This window comes from Trichosurus vulpecula, chromosome 2 (assembly GCF_011100635.1).
Source record: "Trichosurus vulpecula isolate mTriVul1 chromosome 2, mTriVul1.pri, whole genome shotgun sequence".
Lineage (NCBI taxonomy): Eukaryota > Metazoa > Chordata > Mammalia > Diprotodontia > Phalangeridae > Trichosurus > Trichosurus vulpecula.
In genome coordinates, this window is record NC_050574.1 from 87,676,775 (window position 1) to 87,682,269 (window position 5,495).

The following is a 5,495-nucleotide window of genomic DNA, read 5'->3' on the forward strand; positions in this document are numbered from 1 at the left end:
ATTCCTTCGCCCCACCCAAAAAAAGACAACAAGTGAAGGATTGTGAATAGCCCCTGCTCTGTGGGAATGCTTGCCTACCTATGAATTCACTTGGGCCAATAAATAGAGGCAGTGTAGTACAGTGGAAACAATCTTGGAGACAGCTTGGATACAGAGGGACTAGGTTTGAATCTAGCCCTGAAATTTACCTGTGATCTTCAGCAAGTCATCCAAACCCTTGGCCTCTCAGCATCCTCACCACTAAAATAAAGGTGGTTGTATTAAATTGGCCTCTAAAATTTTTCTGAGCTCTAGGACTCCAAGTCTCTGATCTTCTTGGAATCCAGTAGTCAGTATTATAGCAAACTTCCTACTTTCCCCTCCTTGTTTCCTGGGTCAAATTTATATGCTCTTGGATCCATGCAATTGAAGGAAGGAGATTCATTGTAGACATTTAAGAATATAATTCTGAAAATGAGTCTGTAGATTTCACCAGATGGCCAAAGGGATCCATGATGAAAAAAAGTTATTTATTATCACACTCATCAGTCTAATGAGCTCCTAATGGGTTCAGTTATCATTTCTATGGAGATGGTTCTCAGATCATACAGACAGCTTATAAATTCTCTGCTGAGCTTCACTTTTGCATCAACAACTAACTTTTGGACATCTGAAACATAGGCATCCCAAACCCAACATATCTAAAACCAAGACATTATCATTCCTTCCAAACACTTTGCTTTTTAAAAATTCCCTGTTATTGTCTGGGCACCACCAACCTCATAATTAACGAGGTCCATAACCTTAGTGGCATCCTCATCTCCCTCTTTATACTCACCTCAGATATCCAAACTGTTGCCAAGTCTTGTAATTTCTACCTTCAAAACAACCGTCTCTCATACATGCCCCCTTCACTGCCCAAATGCCATCACCACTTTTGTATAAGCACTTACTACCTCATACCTGGACAACTCCAATCACCTTCTCTTTGGTTTCACTGTCTTGAGATTTCCCCACTCCAATCCATTTTTGTATTCAACTGCCAAGTCCATCTTCCTAATGTGCAATTTTGAGTTCTCTACTCAAAAAAATTACAAGAGTTCCTTATTACTTTCAGGATTAAATATCAAATTCCCTGACATCTCACTCTTCACCTTCTTCCCTCTGAGTTTCCCTGTCATTCACACACTATATATTCTACATGAACATGGCTGTTGGCATGGTCTCCTCATTGAAATGTGAGCTTTTTGATGGCAGGGATTACATTTTTGCTTTTCTTTGTATCCCCAGCATTTTCCTCACTGCTTGGCATATAGTAAATGCTTAATAAATGCTTGTTGATGGATTGACTGTCTAAGGAGTGCATAGATAGTTCCTGCCAAGGAAAGCAATTGGAGCTGGATTACTCAGTGCCTGTGGATGATGGCTCAGTACCTCCATAATAATGCATCTACAGCCAATCTACAATCATATATCACTGCATCTGAATCAAGACACTTGCCTTCTGAGTGGGCCTGATCTAGTTAGTTAACCTCAAAACCTACTGCTATTTGACCAGCCCATTTTATACTGACAGTCTGCCTGAGTTAAGATACTAAAATCCCTCTTTTACAGATGAAGAAACTGAGGTTCAGGCAGAATAAGTTGTTGTTGCTTAGTCTTTTCAGTCCTGCCCCACTCTTAGTGACCCCATTTGCTCACTCCTAGTTCTCCTCTGAGGCATCTAACTTCTCAGTCTAGTTGGTTGGCTCTTCATTAAAATACCCTACACTTAGAACAATGCCTGGCACAAAGTAAAGGCAAAATCAGTCTTGTTGGCTGACAGCCTGCCTACTGAGTGCATAGCCAGGTCCTACTAAGGAAACCAGTCTGTGCTAAGTATCCTCAGTGTCTTTTGCTTTCTAGTTCAGGATCTCTCCAAGAACTGGACTACACACATTCTCCCTAGCCAAGATAGTCTAGATCAATATAACGATGGCTCAGAAATAAGACATTGCTTTCCTTCTGAGTGGGCCTGCCCTAAACGGTATTAAACTAAGTTCACATCCTGCTAACAGCAGGTCTCTGGATATTTGACATTAACAGACTGTTTGAATAAAGATATTTGAGGTATTAAAATCCCCATTTTACAGCTAAGGAAACTGTGGTTGACGCAGAATAAGCAACTTGATCTCGGTCATGGTACAATGACCATGTCACGAGCCCTGATGCCAACCCTAAATCCCTATTGACTCCAAGTCTCCTTACGAAGTGAGCTCTCAGTTTTCCCAGAACTGTAAGGAAAAATACTTTTCCCCAGCACCAAAGTTACCCTTGATGTCTTGCTAGGAGGCTTCTCAATCAGAAACACATCTCTAGCTGGAATTTACAGTCACAGCAGAGACCTCAAACTGAGCCAGTCCTGGTCTTTTATGTTCTTGTTCCTTTCAAGGTTCTCCTCCCCTTTCATGTTTACATAAAGAAGGTATGACTTGTCAGCCTTATCATGAGTGGTCCAGTAGAAAAATCCCTTTGTTGCCCCTAACCAGTCACCACCTCTAAACTCTAGTTTGCCGTCTCAGCTCTCTACTTAGCACCCATTTAATAATATTTAACTCTGAAACACTTTTAGGTAGACCACTCTTCAGAGACAATAAGGTGGGAGTTTATACCCTGATCAATTGACCAGGCACTCTCCTAATCACCCGACTAGCTGCTAAGTACTTAGGGTACTTAGATTAAGGAAGGCTCCAATTTTCTTGCACTGAAGATAGCCTTTTGACAAATGACCACACATGTTACTGAAGGGCTGACAAAAGGAACCCAGTGTCTCAGTAAGCTAAGAAAGACCCAGGCTCCACTTTTTCTGAACTGGGCTGGACCACTGTTATCTACTAGTAGGGAGTCAAAGCCTCAGGAGCTTCAGGCCTTGGGGTAGGAAAGTTGCATGTTCTATGCAGGGCAGCCATGGCATCAAGAACCAACTGCTGGAGGGACAAATAGAAGGACTGGCCTCAAAAGGCTCAGGAATTGTCCTACAGAGAGGTGGCAATGTAGCTAAGTTAGGTTTCTGGGGTTGGCTACAGGATTCAGGTTAAGGAAATGAAACACCCTGAGGTCTTGGCATGAATGAGTGTGAATGAACATGGTGCTGTGTTTTCTATGACTTTAGAAAGTTCTATGACCTTTTCATGGATCAATATTCAGTGGTAGCTCACTGTCCCCATCGTTCTCACAGACAGGTTCCTATCTATAATAAAAGATAGCACTTACATGACTAAAAGTCCTTCACACACCATTTCACTTCAACCTAACAACAACACTTTGAGGTAGGTGCTATTATACCCTTTTTATCAATAGGAAAACTGGATAAAGGAGGAACTTAAGTTTCTCACCCATGTTCTCATAGACTGTATGTTTCTGAAACAGAATTGGAACTCAGCTATTACTGATGCCAAGACAAACAACCATCAGGGAATTTCCACTAATATTATCTGGAGAACCACGTACAAAAGTACAATGTTTTGGATTCAAAACCACTGTGGTAACAGATTTTTTTTTGATTTGTTAAAGTGACTCATGCTTTTCCAGACACTAAATGCCATACTCTTGAGGTTGTGTCATGGCTTCCTTTAATGATTTTTGGTTCTGTAGCTTGACACTTCACTGCAACCACTGCATTTATGCCCCATCAATGTGTTTACAGGGGCTTGAGTCCTTGCAGTTGAATCTCTGCTATAAGTCACCATCACATCAATTGTTGAGTGCAAATCCAAAACCTATATTGTACTGGGAAGGGAATTGAAATATTCATATTAATCGATATGATATGTGTAATGAATATACTAATAATTTAGTTTCCTCAAAAGCTGTCTCTCTGGATAAGGAGTCAGAGGTCACATTGCAGCTTAAATCGATTTATCAAAATTCTGGCAATGTTCAGTATCACTGGACCTTAAGGGAATTGAGTCAAAGATTGAAGAACCTGTTCTCCTCACAGAACTCTGGTTCTGTACTTTGGGGGAAGTGATAATAAGCCCCAAAGACTTGACTCCAGAATTGTCATATAGAGGGACTTCTGGGTTTCTCTTGGGAAGTCACTAAATGACTGTTTGTAAACTACCGTTCTCCTCCTGCCCCAGTTGTGACTTGATTATATATCCTCTGGTTTTACTTCAGGTAAGAAAACATTCCTCACTCTGAAATTGATTAAACTTCTTGATTACTGGCTCTCCCATGTCTAGGCCTGCTTTGTGCAGCTGGGAGCATTCTCAGATTAGAGACTGGCTCAGTAAAAATCCTGTTAACAGCACTTAGATGTTCATGATATCTGATGACCTTACTGTATTCAAAATCCCAGCATTTCGCTTGCTTATCTTCACTACAGGAGAAGAGGTATGGACTCTTTGCACGTACTATCACCCCTCTTACAGTACTGATATGTTCAGTCACTGCCAGTTTTAATCGGTCACTGGCCAGATTCCAGATCTTTATATTCCTATTAGTAGAATCTGTAACAAACCACTAATTCCAGGTTCTACAGCAAGATATTGAAACCAGCTTAGATGTGCACTGATGATTCTGTACAGTTTCCATGGCAGATGTCACTATGGTTCAGGCATTATAAGCCCTTTATGGCCATCATAACAGCATTCTTGGTACCACCAGCTTCCATCATAGCCATAGCTAATCCATGTGACTGTGCATATTCAAGCAGCCCATTATGTTATTAAATATACATATCATCTATACTACCTAAAGTATGCTTTATGTCAAGCCTGGACTTTGAAGAAGACAGGGCCAGCTTAGGACTATTCAGCAGATTCACTGGGCACTCTTTGAATCCGAGTATTTGCAGTCAAAGCCACATCAGGACCTGGTGATTGACCAGGAAAAGCAAAGTACATCATTTCCCTGTGTCAATTATATCTTTAGCAGTCAGTACATACTGTCCAGCTAAGATTGAGAGATGATCTCGTGCCATCATTTTTTTGTCCCCTGTTCACTTGTCATTACAGTCACTCTTCAATCTGATGAAATCTACAGTCATAAGAATTGATTGATCACTATGACTATTCAGTGCCTTCATGAAATCCAGGAAATCAGCAAAGAATTTATACTCACCCTTCAGGGTACAAAAGGCACCTATGTGTTAGCCTCCCATCTCCTTTATCACATCTCATGCCCAAATTTCAGTCCAGTCCAGAATTAGCCCATGAAGAATGAATACGTTTTCCAGATCTTCAGCATATTGCTGAAGGATGCAAAATAAGTCCAGGTCACAGCCTGGTTTATCAACTTCAATAATGATACTAGGGCTGATGTTCACTATGATGGTGCAGGAAGCTCCACTGTGGCACCTAGGCAGCAGTAGGAGGAGAGGAGAGTGGTGGAAAAAAGAGAATAGCACAGGACAGGAGAAAAGAGAGGAGAGTAGAAGAGCTGATTAGGAAGAAGAAGAAGAAATGGAGGCAATGTCCAGGGAAACAAGGGAGCAATCAAGACTCTACCTACAGAGGGAATGGTTAGTGTCACAC

The 5,495-nt window shown here is 41.2% G+C and overlaps 1 pseudogene; it reads right to left on the bottom strand.

Annotated features, from left to right (window-relative positions):
- Positions 1-3,403: 3,403 nt before the first annotated feature.
- Positions 3,404-4,865, bottom strand: LOC118836645 (annotated as a pseudogene).
- Between the last annotated feature and the right edge of the window lie 630 nt (positions 4,866-5,495).